The sequence below is a fragment of the Schistocerca serialis genome, chromosome 2 (genome assembly GCF_023864345.2).
Source record: "Schistocerca serialis cubense isolate TAMUIC-IGC-003099 chromosome 2, iqSchSeri2.2, whole genome shotgun sequence".
Classification (NCBI taxonomy): Eukaryota; Metazoa; Arthropoda; class Insecta; order Orthoptera; family Acrididae; genus Schistocerca; species Schistocerca serialis.
This window is the reverse complement of record NC_064639.1, coordinates 387530987-387547295: the sequence shown is the minus strand read 5'-3', so window position 1 is coordinate 387547295 and position 16309 is coordinate 387530987. Positions and strand designations below refer to the sequence as shown.

General features: G+C 42.0%; 1 protein-coding gene across 1 annotated transcript in view; it reads right to left on the bottom strand.

The window, feature by feature from the left end:
- The window catches only part of LOC126456012 (ubiquitin-conjugating enzyme E2Q-like protein CG4502), a 650936-nt gene that overhangs the window by 266697 nt on the left and 367930 nt on the right, over positions 1-16309 (bottom strand). The window contains exon 3 of the mRNA XM_050091767.1: positions 2775-2846. The gene's annotated coding sequence lies outside the window, so the exon portion shown is untranslated. The remainder of the gene's footprint in view (positions 1-2774; positions 2847-16309) is intronic.

Below are 16309 nucleotides of genomic sequence, written 5' to 3'. Positions count from 1 at the left end.
CACCGCCGCCGTCAGTGTCAGCCAGTTTGCCGTGGCATACGGAGCTCCATCGCAGTCTTTAACACTGGTAGCATGCCGCGACAGCGTGGACGTGAACCGTATGTGCAGTTGATGGACTTTGAGCGAGGGCGTATAGTGGGCATGCGGGAGGCCGGGTGGACGTACCCCCGAATTGGTCAACTCGTGGGGCGTGAGGTCTCCACAGTACATCGATGTTGTCGCCAATGGTCGGCGGAAGGTGCACGTGCCCGTCGACCTGGGACCGGACCGCAGCGACGCACGGATGCACGCCAAGACCGTAGGATCCTACGCAGTGCCGTAGGGGACCGCACCGCCACTTCCCAGCAAATTAGGGACACTGTTGCTCCTGGGGTATCGGCGAGGACCAATCGCAACCGTCTCCATGAAGCTGGGCTACGGTCCCGCACACCGTTAGGCCGTCTTCCGCTCACGCCCCAACATCGTGCAGCCCGCCTCCAGTGGTGTCGCGACAGGCGTGAATGGAGGGACGAATGGAGACGTGTCGTCTTCAGCGATGAGAGTCGCTTCTGCCTTGGTGCCAATGATGGTCGTATGCGTGTTTGGCGCCGTGCAGGTGAGCGCCACAATCAGGACTGCATACGACCGAGGCACACAGGGCCAACACCCGGCATCATGGTGTGGGGAGCGATCTCCTACACTGGCCGTACACCACTGGTGATCGTCGAGGGGACATTGAATAGTGCACGGTACATCCAAACCGTCATCGAACCCATCGTTCTACCATTCCTAGACCGGCAAGGGAACTTGCTGTTCCAACAGGACAATGCACGTCCGCATGTATCCCGTGCCACCCAACGTGCTTTAGAAGGTGTAAGTCAACTACCCTGGCCAGCAAGATCTCCGGATCTGTCCCCCATTGAGCATGTTTGGGACTGGATGAAGCGTCGTCTCACGCGGTCTGCACGTCCAGCACGAACGCTGGTCCAACTGAGGCGCCAGGTGGAAATGGCATGGCAAGCCGTTCCACAGGACTACATCCAGCATCTCTACGATCGTCTCCATGGGAGAATAGCAGCCTGCATTGCTGCGAAAGGTGGATATACACTGTACTAGTGCCGACATTGTGCATGCTCTGTTGCCTGTGTCTATGTGCCTGTGGTTCTGTCAGTGTGATCATGTGATGTATCTGACCCCAGGAATGTGTCAATAAAGTTTCCCCTTCCTGGGACAATGAATTCACGGTGTTCTTATTTTAATTTCCAGGAGTGTATATAAATGCCCGTTACAATTATTTCCTTGATCTCCTTGCTTGAATAATGTGCACTGTTACCTCCATTACTAGTGGACTTTCGCATTCTCTTTATGGATTTTGTATATTATTAACTAGCGAGTCTACCTTATATGACAGTCTTGTTTACAAAACGTTAAAGACGAAAAAAAGGTGCAATGCAGGGATACAGTCTTTCGCCCCTGCTGTTTAATCTGTACATCCAAGAAATATTGGCGGAAATAAAAGAGAAATTGATGAGTGAATAAAATTCGCAGTGAAAGTATGTCAGCGATAAGATTTGCTGTTGACCTTGTAGTCTCCAATGAAGTTGAAGTGAATTATCGTATCTGTTGAATAGAATGAACAATGTAATGAGTACAGAATATAGTTTGCGAGTAAACCGCTAAAGACAAAAGTAAAGGGAAGCAGCAGAAATGAGAATAGGTAGAAGCTTATCATGAATATTGGTGATCACGAGGAAGTTAAGGAATTCTGCTACCTTGGAAGCAAAATAACCCATGACAGACAAAAGAAGGGGAACGTAAAAAGCAGACTAGCCAGGCTAACAGGGCAATCCTGTGATAGAGAAGTCTACTGATAGTAAACTTAGGTCTGTATTTGAAGAAGAACGTTTTGAACATGTGCGTTTGGAGCGCAGCATTGTATGATAGTGAATCATGGAAATGGGATAACCGGAATAGAAGAGAATCGAAACGTTTGAGATGCGGTGCTACACAATAACGTTGAAAATTATCAGACTGAAAAGAATGAGGTGGTTCTCTGCATAATCGGTGAAAGACGGAAAGTACGGAAAAAAACACGGAAAAGACGAAGGAACAGGATGATAGGACATGGGATAAGAAATGAGGAAATAACGTCATTGGTACTAGAGGGAGCTGTAGTGGGTAAAAACTGCAGGGAATGACAGAGATTGAAATTCATCCAACAAACAGTGGGACTTGGTGGCGAACCACATCGAACCAGTAAGAAGATTTATGACTCCACAAATAAATAAATAAAATAAGTAAATAAAATGACTAAACACAGGAAACTAAAACAGATCTCGTTCAATAATGAATAATTTTTCCTGCAAATTTATTCTTGTTTTCCGCACTTACCATCTGTTGCAGGCTTTCATAAGCCTATAACAGGCGGTACTATCAATCTGGCTATGTAACTGTCCTTTCCTCTCTCGATGTCTTACACTAGTAGCTAATTTCTTTTTATCAACTGTGATTTTCAGTTTCAAAAGGGAACTCGACGAGCAGTGGATCCGGTGGTCACAGGAAGTACATTTTTTCAAGTCACCTTTGTTCAAATGTCGAATTAATATGTTTATAATTTGCCGTCAGTGATGTGTCCTTATTTGTGCATTGTACGAATTATTACTCAGTAGAATCCAGCTTCATTAACCTACTCAGTTGAACATTGGATATTTTATTTAGCGTACATAAATTTGATCAATCACAATGCAAACATTATAGTAACCTTTCAACATATACTGCATGCTCCGGGCACTCACCGATCTGTCAGCACAGTAGCAGTGTAGCGGAACCCGTCCACCTGCCAGCGGCTCAGCTCGACCTCATGACACCTGCACACACAGAGAATGGTCAACATCAGAGCTTTGTTTCTCGAAATTTGCCACAAAAAAGTGAAGTATATAGAAGAAGAGGACGGCGTGACTGCTGTTGTGAATATGGTAAAATGTATTAAAAATACGGCTCGAATATCGCCGATTTAGCTAAAATTCAACCATACAAACGATTTTTAGCGATTCGTTGTGTTGGAGGGTGGTCGTATATAACCGTAGTTCAGTACACAAAATGACTGCATCATATCCTGGAAATGCGTAATAAATGAATGCTAGGGTGATAATGGGACAAGCTACTACAGATCATTGTAGCTAACATGGTTGCAATAAAGGAACTGCTTATTTCAACAAATATCGCAGGTATTATTCACAAATGCAAACTTTGAGCGTGAACTAGACACTATCTCGGTATAATCAGCAAAGTCCTGCCTCAAGTGTGCTTAAAAAATGTTTGTTCATCCACTGACTAGTGAGTCCCCTTATAGTGAAAACAATACCGTAAAATTTCTGCATCCTGAGCGCTGATACTCAAAATAATTTATTGTTCAAAGAGTAAATACAAGTCCTAACTGTTCGTTGAATCATAAATAAAATCCGATATAAGGTGACCATATATTTAAACACGTCAGATGGCACCTCACATATTTATTAACACACATTTTAATAATCTTAATAGACATATTAAATTTGAATTTGAGCCTGGACTCAGAGCCAGTTTGATTTAACTCTTTGGTTCCAAAAGTACTACAAGGAAAGGAATAGTTTGAAAACGTATAGTGTTCATCAGGTTGCCTTCCATCCAGAAAGCTGTTGCACTCAGCGACTGTTATATTGCCTTGTAAACTATAGATTGCAGCGATCAGTCATCCTTTTTAAATTTTGTTGTGCAGATCTAGATTACGGCTAGAAGCCAGCCATTCTCAATGCACTATTATTTTCGCTCAATGCATGTAATGTCTGTTGGTCGGGCTTCATCCACAATTCATCAGGCTGTCATAGAAGAAATATGGATTTTGTTACTGTGAACAATTGCTTGGCGTTCGCGTGATGACGGCATGGCAGTCAGGTGGACACACCGTACCAAAGGAATGACAGGGTGGTAGTCCAAGGGTGGCGTCGGTAATAGAGAAACTGAAGAGGGGGAGGGTTGGGTTGGGTTGTTTGGGGGAGGATACCAGACAGCGAGGTCATCGGTCTCATCGGATTAGGGAAGGAAGTCGGCTGTCCCCTTTCAAAGGAACCATCTCAGCATTTGCCTGGAGCGATTTAGGGAAATCACGGAAAATCTAATTCAGGATGGCCGGACGCGGGATTGAACCGTCGACCTCCCGAATGCGAGTCCAGTGTGCTAGCCACTGTGCCACCTCGCTCGGTGAAGAGGGAGATACGTAGATCCGAGAGACAACAGGGAATGGTCTGTGGTCACGGTCGGGAGTATGTCCGCAGAACCGACAAAAATTAACGATTTTAAAAATCATATTATGGGTGCATAAAAGGTGCGAGTTACATGATTGTACAGTGGAAAATACTACGAGCACTTCAATGTTCGCCGAAGTGTTTAATGTTTATAACTGACAAAGGCAGTGCAATCGCTACTAGCTCTGTACATTATCAACTGGTGACGAAAAACTGTGCTTGATAATAATTTCGTAACTCAAAAACGAATACAATTAACGGCTTCTTGTTTAACACAATTATCTTCTCACGAATATCCCGTCAAAAATTTACCGTGATATCACTGCGATGGGAGTGACTCACACAGGGTTCGCCACTATGATACAGGTAAAATTGAGCACAGTATTAGCATGTTCCGGAAACCTTTGCTTCGGTCGTAGAGCTCAGATTAAAACACAGACATGAGATCATTGGGATTCAGTAGTCAAGAATAGACGTTGCAATTCACAGCTTTCTTTACAAATATTTGGTTGTCATATTTTAACAAAGCGAAAGTCGCTGCTCAACAATACCTGAAATGACAATTATATGGCTATAAACAGAAAAAAATAGTTTAATTCTACAAACCTGATATGCAATAGTTGTGCAATTAATTTATGTTTGGATTTCGAACAAACTCAACAATTTTATGTCGCTGGAATAGCCTTCCGTGCCAAATTCTGTAACTGCACCCGCTCTATACCCCACTGTGGCAGACACAGGTACAACTTCCGACTGGTCCACCAACTGCAAATAAATGCAGTTCCCAACCGTTCATCAAGTCACAAATAATAACACAGGATCGTTAAATACTATTGGAAACGTTACAAGTTCAACTAATCGGCAAAGTCCGAAAAACTACGAAATGAAAACCCAAACTATGATGTAACACTGAAATGCTTTACAAGTGCTGAGGGTACACATGAGAGAATTCTCTAAGTGGGAACCGATACAATCGAGTTTTGCGCTGCAAAAACGATCACAGGTCCGTCTACTGCGGGCAAATCTAAGTACAGTACGTTATACGATGGATTGTTCGTCTGGAATTAATAAAAACGTAATATCAAGATTACATATTTTTACTATTTCATTAATAGTGCACAATTTTTTAAATTAATAATCAGTCTCATACCATTCTTACGAAAAATTATCTCACCTTCAGGCTGGTGTAATAAGTCATCTCATAATTATAATAAAATTTAAATTACGGGAGACTTTAATTACGACAACAGTAATCAACTCAAAACAACCAAGTATATCATATAAAACATGTATTATAATGATAGTACGTATTGATTTTCCAGCACTGCTGCATTCCTATTTATGTAGCTGCCACGTTTCATAAATTAAACTCGCTTTTGATTAGATTTCCATGTTACTGCCTTGTAACGTCGAAATACAGGGTGTTTATAAACGAATATCGGGGATGTAACGCTTTATAATATTTATTACATTAAACTTACAATTACAAATGATACGGCAAATGAAAGAGCAACTCAAACAGTTTTACCAAGAACCTTATAAATGTCCAAGTGAGCACCATTTGTCACATGGTACTCATCAAGTCTATAGCTGAGTTCTTCCCAAACGTTGATAAGTGTGTCTTAGGCGATTGTAGCAACAGCTGTTTCAATCCAATTTCTTAATTTAGGGAGGTCTGCTGGTAGCGGAGGAACATACACACGATCCTTGATGAAGCCCCAGAGGAAAAAATCGCATTGTGTTAGGTCGAGTGAACGTGGAGGCCATGCAAAGCAAGCCCTGTCAGTGGGCGCCTTGCGGCCTATCCAGCGCTTGGGCTACAGATTTGATGTGTGCCGTGTGACAAATGGTGCTGACATTGAACATTTATAATGTTCTTGGTAAAACTGTTTGAGTTGCTCTGTTATTTGACATATCATTTATAACTGTAAGTTTAATGTAATAAATATTATAAAGCGTTAAAACCCTGATATTCATTTATAAACACCTTGTATAATGTTGCCGACAAAGGTAGGTATTTCAACTGATGCGGCTCATGGACTTCTCTACTCTGTCAATTTAATCCCCATTATGTCACCTTTGGTTAAATAGTTACTAATTATACAAAATATTTAGTTACTTTTAAGTTCGTACTAATGAATCACATTTAATTTTATTTTTTATGGGCGTAAAAAGTGTTACTGTTCAGCGTAATAGGCTCTTTAGCTTGTTGTTTATGCTTTCGTGTATCTCGTATGGTTGCTACGATGTGAGTACAGAGAATATCATAATTAATAGCGTAAAACATACACGTGTGAAAGTATTCGATAATAGATGCAAAAAAGGTTCCAGTAAATATGGCTCCAAAAATGAGCTGTTTCCGGGTTAATTGGTCACTGGCTTCAGTGTGAAGAATTGGCTCTGAGCACTATGGGACTTCACATCGGAGGTCATCAGCCCCCTAGACTTAGATCTACCTAAACCTAACTAACCTAAGGACATGACACACATCCATGCCCGAGGCAGGATTCGAACCTGCGACCGTAGCAACAGCGCGGTTCCGGACTGAAGCGCCTAGAACCGCTAGGTCACAGAGGCCGGCTATGAAGAATTGACCTTGTTACCAGATACAGAATTTTTTTTACATTTAAGCTTATCGGTGTTTTTCATTCTTTTCAACATGTCATCTCCAATCTTTGTAATTTAGTTCTCCATATATGAGTCCCAAACAATAATTTGTTAGAAAATTATCGATACTGATGTTCTGTACTTCATTCTGCTAAAGTAAAATTGATAAAGCGTTGGGTTACGAGGAAGGAAAAAATGGCTCTGAGCACTATGGGACTTAACTTCTGAGGTCATCAGTCCCCCAGAACTTAGAACTACTTAAACCTAACTAACCTAAGGACATCACACACACCCATGCCCGAGGCAGGATTCGAACCTGCGAGTGTAGCGGTCGCGCGGTTCCAGACTGTAGCGCCTAGAACCGCTCGGCCACTCTGGCCGGCTACGAGGAAGGAAGCGGGAGACTTTTACTGACCTACATGGATGTGTTTACCTTTATGCAGGATGATTCCCTGATGATGATACAAACTTTCACGGATGATGGAGAACGATAAATATATCGATTTACATCAGTAAGGGAATTTTCTCCAGAAGCGACCGAGCCGAATGTTATAAGCGGAAACCATTCCAATACCTCTGACAGTGGAACGTACTGGTACTGTTGTTGCTAAGATTGTAGGATAGACGACTTTCAGGGACCAAAGCAAGGTAAAAAGTGTAGTAATCATGGGCTCTATAATGGATATGAGCTATGAGAACTTGTTCAGTAGAAGAAATGTGTTTCACAGTAGTGAAGATGAACAGGTGGTAACAGCCCCTAAGGTATGCATTTTAGAGCCCATGATTACTGGGCTCTTTTTCTCAGTCTGGGCCTCTAAAAGTTACCTACTACAGCGTTTTGATTAAGTACAGCTGATATTTATATTGAGTGCTCTAGTTATTAGCAGAGAGAGTAAACGCTTACATAGAGACAGTCTGATGGAATTTCGTCCATCATCTGTTTTAGGCGACTTTCATTCTTTTTCTTGTACTTCTGCACTTCTTCTTTCGTCAGCCATTGAGCGAATTGGACGCAATTACTTTTCTTCGACTGCTTCACTATATGTTATTGTCACACTGAATATAGTGATATATTATCACGACAAATGGCACAGGCTGAAATAGTCCGTTATTTTCAAAAGAGTAACTCCAAGGTAAAGAAATTTACTATTGCAGTGTTTTCATTTCTTATTCGTAGTAACCCTGATCATTATATAACCGCTCACTCATTCTTTAGACTGCTAAAAATGTTCTTTAAAGTATGTTATGTAGCACCGTGTACTCGCACCGTGGAGCAGACATTTGTTAAGAAAACACGCATCTCGGCAAAGCTATTGGTATTTATATAATGTTTGAGAGGACCTGCGGTTATTTTTTCATGAAGTCCTCTGCACGGATCACAAACTGAAAGATTAATGTTGAAGTGGAGGTATTTAATCAATCATACCATTATACAGGGTGAATCACCTAAAACTTGAATTGCAAATGTTGTGGAAATGGAAAGTACTATTGATGTGCGATTTTCACAGAATGGATTGGTAGTCAGCGGCTCGTATTGTTAGCAAATAAAGAGATTGTAATAATACTTAGAAAGTATATTTTTTGTGCAAACATGCTCTTTTAAATGGAATAATGTCTATTGAAATTTAAAAAATCTGAAATTTGCGTACATTATAATGTCAGTGATGTACGTTGCAGGATTCTAGTGCGAGTCGTTTACGAGGTATCGTATTTATAAAAGTATCCACGCCGACGCATGTTTGTACCATTCAACCTGCGTAGTTGCTAGGTATGATGTTGTTATGTTTGCTTACAATGTGCTTACGTGTTCCTTGAGTGTTCTGTTACGTGCTAATCAGTGTGTGGCAGTCCAAGCAGTAGGTCGTGAGTGCACCATAGATCTACCAATGCAGAAAAAGCCGACGTGCGCTATATGTAAGGAGAGTGTAGGAAGAACGTTCTTGAACGGTGTATGCGGCAAGATATCCCAAGAGACGTCAACCATCTCGGTAGTTACTTATTAACTTCTGCAACCGGTTACGTGAAAGTGGTAGTGTAACACCTAGGCAACGTAACATAAGGAGAAAAGTGACTGTAGAAGAAGGGGAAATTAATGTTCTTGATCCTGTTGCAGTTGATCTCATGAAGAAGCGGCAAGTGTCAGACAAGTGTCCTATGCATCTCCACCGACATAGGTGCCATCGTTATCAAATTTCTATCCATCAAGAACTGCATGGAAACGATTGTGAGAAACGTGTTAATTTCTGTACACAGGGTACACCAGATATATCACGTTTCTTGTTTAGTGGTGAAGCAACATTTACCAGTCATGGTCAGGTAAACCGCCGAAACATGCACTATTGGCCTATTGACAATCCCCGTTGGCTTCATCAGATGGAACGTCAGCGTCCATAGAATGCAGAAGTGTGGTCTGGGATAGTGAACCATCAGCTCATAGGCCCGTTTTTTTATAGTAGGATCGCTGAACGCCCAGCCTCCTAACAGATCATCTTCCACGGAAGACGTTCGTCTGCAGATTAGGAGGAAGCTGCGGCACCACCGTGATGGCTGTCCAACCCACAGTGCACGTAGTAGTACAGCCTGTCTTCACGAATTGCTTCGACGTCGTTGCATTATATACAGAGGACCAGTACCTTGGCCAGACCGTTCTCGAATTTGACTCTTGTCGACTTCTTTCTGTGGGGAAAGCTGAAAGAGGCTGTCTACACCCGATAATATGCAACGACGTATTACTACAGCCTGCTCGAACATTTCCGCTGAATTGCTATAACGTGTGCAGCATTCGTTCCATGTCAGACTGGAAGCGTGTATTGCCGCTGTCGGTGGTCATTCTGAACACATCCTGTGATGGTCGATTGTCTCTTCACTGGTCCTCGTAAGTAATTTACGCGCTAGTGTTGTTCTTTAGTGTGTGCTGTCACAGGTATTGCACAAGTATCGGTGTGGAAACTTTTCAAAATACGATATCTCGTAAACGACCCGCACTAGAATCCTGCAACCAACGCCACTGACGTTCTAATTTACTCTACCTTAACACTCTGCCGTCCGGCGACGCCACAGTGGTGTCGTGCGCGAAATAGCGGTCAACGGCTGGCGACACCACAGTGGTGTCGTGTGCAAAGCATCGCTCGCAAGGGGAAGGCCTCAGACAGGGCCAACCGATTCGGCTCAAATTTGGCAGATCGCTTGTGTACAACCTAACACGAAGGACTAAGTTATTTTGTGTCAACACCCCCGAAATTTTGAGAAAATCGCCCCTAAAGGTTATGACGAGTAATCGACTCAAAATTAGTGGCATCGATAGATAATTGTAAATAGAGCATTTTTCATCATCAGGTATGGTGTCCGCAAACGCAAAATTTTCCAGAAATCGTGGAAAGAAACTTTTACAACTGTTGCTTCTGTACTCACACGGTAAACGGCTTTCGGCGACAGCGTCGATAGCGCAATAGCCAAGGTAATTGGCTGGGAATCGGAAAACCCGGGTTCGAATCTCGAAGAAACGCAGCGGATGTTATTCTTTTCGTTTGTATTTTTCCATATCTCAGTTGATAGGGATAGGAGGGTTAATAAGGTAAGTAAATCAATAAGGAATGATAATAATACTTACCTTATTAACCCTCCTATCCCTATTAATTGAAATATGGAAAAAATACAAACGAAAAGAACAACATCCGAGATTCGAACCCGGGTTCTCCAAGTCCCAGCCAGTTACCTTGGCCGTTGCGCTATCGATGCTGTCGGCGAAAAGCGTTTACCATGTGGGTACAGAAGCGGCAGTTGTAAAAGTTTCTTACCTCGATTTCTGGAAAAGTATGCATTTTCGAACCCTACTCCTAATGATGGAAAATGGTCTATTTACAATTATCTATCGATGCCGCCAATTTTGAGTCGATTACTCGTCATAACCTTTAGGGGCGATTTTCTCAAAATTTCGAGGGTGTTGACCCAAAATATCTTAGATTCCTTCGTTTTAGGTTGTACACAAGCGACCTGCCAAATTTGAGCCGAAACAGTTGGCCGTGTCTTGATGCCTTCTCCTTGTTAGTGGCCGGCGACACCACAGTGGTGTCATGAGCATAGTATCGCGCAGTAGCCGGCGACAGCGCTTTAGTATCTTTTGCATTCTGTCGTTTTTTTTTTTAGATAACAATAAGCTGCACACGTCAACAAGTTTTTTGTTTTTGTGAGTGCTTGTGCCCTTTCATCATGGGAGACGAGAAAGACGATACGATTATTTACGATGAATGCGCGGACGTCTTGTCTGACGTTCTGGACTACTCGGCCGATTGGGAAGAAGACATCGGATATCAAAAAAATGAAAGTGAAGTAGAATCGTGGGAAGATATTGAAGTACCTCCAAGAAGAATTCGGCGAACGCTGCGGTTGCCAACTGATTCGGAATGAATCAGACGAAGAAGACAGTGCAAAGTGGTCAGATTTTGATTTACCGAGGACCAATAATAAATTTGAAGGATCTCCGGGTCCAAACATATTTCCCAAAGATTAAATATATAAGTACCGAAACCAACAACTACTACAGTCAAAATTTCAATAGAAGGAAACTGGTTTAAAAATGCCAATATTGTCGACGCTACGGAACCCGAACTTAGATAATGGTCTGGGCTTGCTATCCTTATGGGAAGTGTAAAAAAAGCAAGGATCGATGATTATTGGTCAACGAATCCGTTGACAGATACACCGATATTTCGCAAAACGATGTCCCGCAACCGTTTCAGTCAAATATTATCAATTATACATTTTACCAACAGCAATAATGAACCGGATAACGCCGACCGGCTTTTCAAAATGCAATTCGTAATTGATTATTTTTCCAAAAAATTTAAAGAAACGTTTAATCTAAGTCAAAAGATCTTAATTGATGAAGGAATGATACCCTCCAGTGGACGGTTAAATTTTAAAGTTTACGATCCGTCGAAAATTACGAAATATGACATACTCATTCGGATGCTGTGTGATTCAAGTTCGGGATACATTTCCTCATTCAAGATATATTCGGGCGCTGGACAGCCTTGAGCAAAAACAGTGATGGAACTATTGACACTTTCTTATGCAAAGTGGCATCACCTCTACAGGTATACTTATTCAAACAGTGTAGAATTTGCAGAGAAGTTACTTGAAAAGAAAATTAGAGTTTGTGGAACAATACGGCAAAAGACAGGATTTCCGGAAAAATTAAAGCACTCAAAAGTCAATGTTTTGAAGCTTGTCATCAACGGAAAGTTGACAAGCGGCCGGCGACAAGCCACGTAATCTGAATTAGCGCTGCCGGCGCCAAGCGAATAAATTTGTACCAAACGTGGGGACGGCAAAGTGTTAATTTGTTAGTTTCAATAGGAATGGTTCCATTTAAAAAAATACACTTTGTAAGTATTATTATAATCTATTTATTAGCTATCAATAAGAGCCCCAACTACCAATCCGTTCTGTCAGAACCGCGCATCAGTAGCACTTCCCATTTCCGAAATATCAGCGGTGTAAGTTTTAGACGATTCACCCTATATACTTTTTATTCTTTGTACACGGTACGCTACACAACCCTACAATCTGAACAAAAACACTACCAGAGATACCAGAACGGTTTTCGCTTAAGACTTTCAAATCGGTCGGTTCCGGACCAGGGTCGCTTACCGCAAAATGATACGTTTACCCTACTCCACCGTGCCTGAAAAACTGTAACATCAGCACCGACTCACCCTTTACAATGATTACACTGTTATGGATTTTTATGTGTGGTTGATCTGTCACCACTTCCCATGCGTATCAGATTCTTGCGTTGAGATATAGTAACTGACCTGTTTCAGCCTTAATTCCAGTACTCAAACGTTTTTCAAAAATGTTCTTGTGTTAGCTGATTTCCAGTAGCAGCTGCGAAAAGTCTTAACAACGTTTTTCTGCATGTTTCATGCGGTAGCAATCCCTTTACTTTAATATGTATTGCTCGCTAGAGAAACGGTCACTCTGCTCTTCCCGTATTCGTCACAGAGTCGTGAACTTTTACAACCATCGGTAACCACGTTGGCACTTTCCTATTCGAGTAAAAGCTGAAGTCTTTTGTAGAAAACACTGCGTATTTGTGTGGAAGTGTTTACTGAGTGTTCTCTGTCTTGGGTCTTCCACACTATAGCCATTAACTTAACGACTAAAAATACCACTTTTTGTACTCGAGTTAGTGAAATGACAGAAACAAACCTTAGATGCGACAAAAAATTCAGTTGAAGCTTTACTGTCGGTATCTCGTAGGGTATTTTGGGTTGAATAGCGTCGTTCTCCACGAGTGTAAAGGCAAACACCGTTCCACGACGAGCTCCATTATAGGGGGATAAGTACGGGAAGGGGCGGATGGTGGCCTATCGCAGCATCCGATTTAGCTATCTGCATATTTTATGGCGCTGATAAGCACCGCTGCTTCCCAAGTCTCCCTGAAAACCACTTCGGAGTTCATTTCATTTCGCGGTACGTCCACCACGTACTACTCACTGGACATTTAAACATACAGTTTTGCATTCTGTTAAACTGACACTTTCAGATCAGTCCAGATCTCTGTACAAATAGGATTAAATAAATCTGAAATAACTCACGGACGTGGAATTTATTCAGGAAAACAAAAACTAGTTTGTCGAATGTCAAGTACGCGTCTGCTGTATACTAATACTGCAAAATCTACAACATGAAAACAGGCGGCAGTTCATTGCATCTAACTATTCTTCACTGCTGAGCTTCGAATGCAGTGTACACGACCCTTATGAAATTACAACACCAAAAAGTCAGAAAGGTACTTGTCATTAAAATGATTTTTACACAACATGATAGCTACGTGACGCTACACAAATGATTATCATTACGGAATTGCATAGGACCTCTGACTCTGTTTTGTTGTGAATCTGTGACGTTTTGCAATCAGTGCTTTTAATGGTCTTGACATGGAATCAGCGTCAGTTTGGGCACATTCCTGAGAATGTCACATGGTTTTGTTTGCACACGCGTCCACAAAACATTAACTGTGACTGGTGAAGAACACTTCCCAAGACACCTTATATGTTTAAATGATTTAATGCCGCCTGTAGCAGCTAGTTTTTGATGTGTATTCACTCGTTGATCCAACTTTCTCGTGTGACAAATTGTTGTCAGATACGAATCACTAATAACTACGAGATAATAATGTATAAGTAATGTCTGATCCCACAACGGATAGATCACGTCTGTACGTGTTTGTTGCGCAGTATTTGTTTTGCCTGTGACATCAACGTTCCGGTGTATGTTATGAATTAGAATTGTTTAAAGCTATACATTGGTGTAGTGTGGAAAACCATTTAGCTAAGATATTGATTCTGGTGTTGTTGTGAAGAGCCTGCGGAACACTGCTAGAATATAAAGTAAAGCAATAAAAGTATTCGCCAGAACATGTGTGAAAATTACAAAATAATGAATGATGCTTCATATGAGTCTTAAACACGCTTGAAATTGATGGAAGCGGGTGAACAGTGTCGAAGGTTATCAAGAGCGTCGTCCTGTTGCACATCGCACTGGAAGCTGTCATTTTCGAAAGCGAGATGTGTGATAATGGACTCCGTAAGACAAGGGGTGCTCCTGGAGACTTTTCGCTTCGATTTTTAGCATCTGTGTTTCCTCAGGCACGAGATGTGGCGACTTTCCCATGAAGTGAGACGCCCGTCTTGGTGTTAGAGAGAAATGTGGTGAAATTACCAACAGTGTGATTCACCTTACACCTCATAAGAACTTCTGAGCATTGCCTTTTTTTTCGCTTTTGTCCACAACTTGCTGTTTGAAGCGTCGCCGAGCCCTAGGGTGACGTCACAGGCTGCCACGCTTTTCCACCATGAGGGAGGAACTTCCGCGTCACAATGGGAGAAAATGACAGGGTTTCAGAAAAGTGGTCCTTTAATGTTATTGCGTAGCGTGTGTTATAATGTTCTTTGTAACCATTTTGTTAAAGAGATTGATAATTAAATCACATATTGATAAGAAAACATTTTCAGGAAAAATCCACAGCCCGGACCGAGCTGCGTTAACTTTTTGTTTGTTGATTCGCTGTACGACTGCATGGTTTTGCCCTTAGAAGACCACTCTCTTCTTTACACACACACACACACACACACACACACACACAATCCGTTATGGACATGTCGGCCACACGGAGGTCAGCGCATGCTTTGTCACATTGCATGGTTCAGTACTCGCTTGCCCCTGCGTACGAACCTCTTCTATTCAAGGATTCACGGATTACACACCTATATTACTGTCGTAGAGCCATACCTTGTCATACGTTGTATGAGACTAAGTAGGATATGATCAACACATTTCCAGGAGATCGATAATCCTACTCGACTCCAGCTCGTATAACGTAGTCTCTGTACGTCCATCGTCGGGACCTCGGTCGCTCAGTACAGAGTATCCAATCAAAACACTAAATTTCCGTTACGTCACATCTATGGTCATATATTTTTATGTCCTTAGACTACCGGATTCTGGCAGCAATGACCATCTTCAAATCTGTTTTATAAAAGCATGTCCTAACATATTGGAGCCCGTGGCATCGTCAAATGCTAAACACAACCATCTGACGATGCCACTATGGCTCCAGTATATTAGTACATGTTTTTATAAAACGGATCTGAAGATGGTCATTGTTGACTGAAACCGGCAGTCTAAGGACATAAAAATATGTGAGCATAGATGTGAAGTAAAGGAAATTTATTCTACTTTCGGGTCACTATTCAATTTGCGACCATAACGCAGCTTGTGAAATCAGACCACCTCTAGCCGTCTAAATTCCCAAATCGTTATTTTATTGAGCATCCAGTTTCCGTGATATTTACGCCATCTGTAGGTCCCCTATCCGACCTGTAGGAAAACTTTCAGCTCCGACCGAGACAAAATAGCATTCAATGACTGGCATACGTTGATTTTTGAGACAACATTCACTTATCACCTGCCGACTGTTCAGAAATTTGCTACACACATCTGCAAAGGTACTTATGCATGGAGAAACAAGAGAGTAAATATGCCTCCAAAATAACTACACTGCATCACACAGGACTTTTCTTATCGTGTGAACAAACATTATCTACAGAAAATAAATCAAGCTTCAAACAAATTGATGATTCTACCTACACTATGTGATCAAAAGTATCCGAACACCACCAAAAACATACGTTTTTCATATTAGGTGCATTGTGCTGCCACCTACTGCCTAGTACTCCGTATCAGTGACCTCAGTAGTCATTAGACATCGTGAGAGAGCAGACTGGGGCACTCCGCGGAACTCACGGACTTCGAACGTGGTCAGGCGATTGGGTGCCGCTTGTGTCATACGTCTGTACGCGAGGTTTCCACACTCCTAAACATCTCTAGGTCCACTGTTTCTGATGTGATAGGGAAGTGGAAAAGTGAAGGGA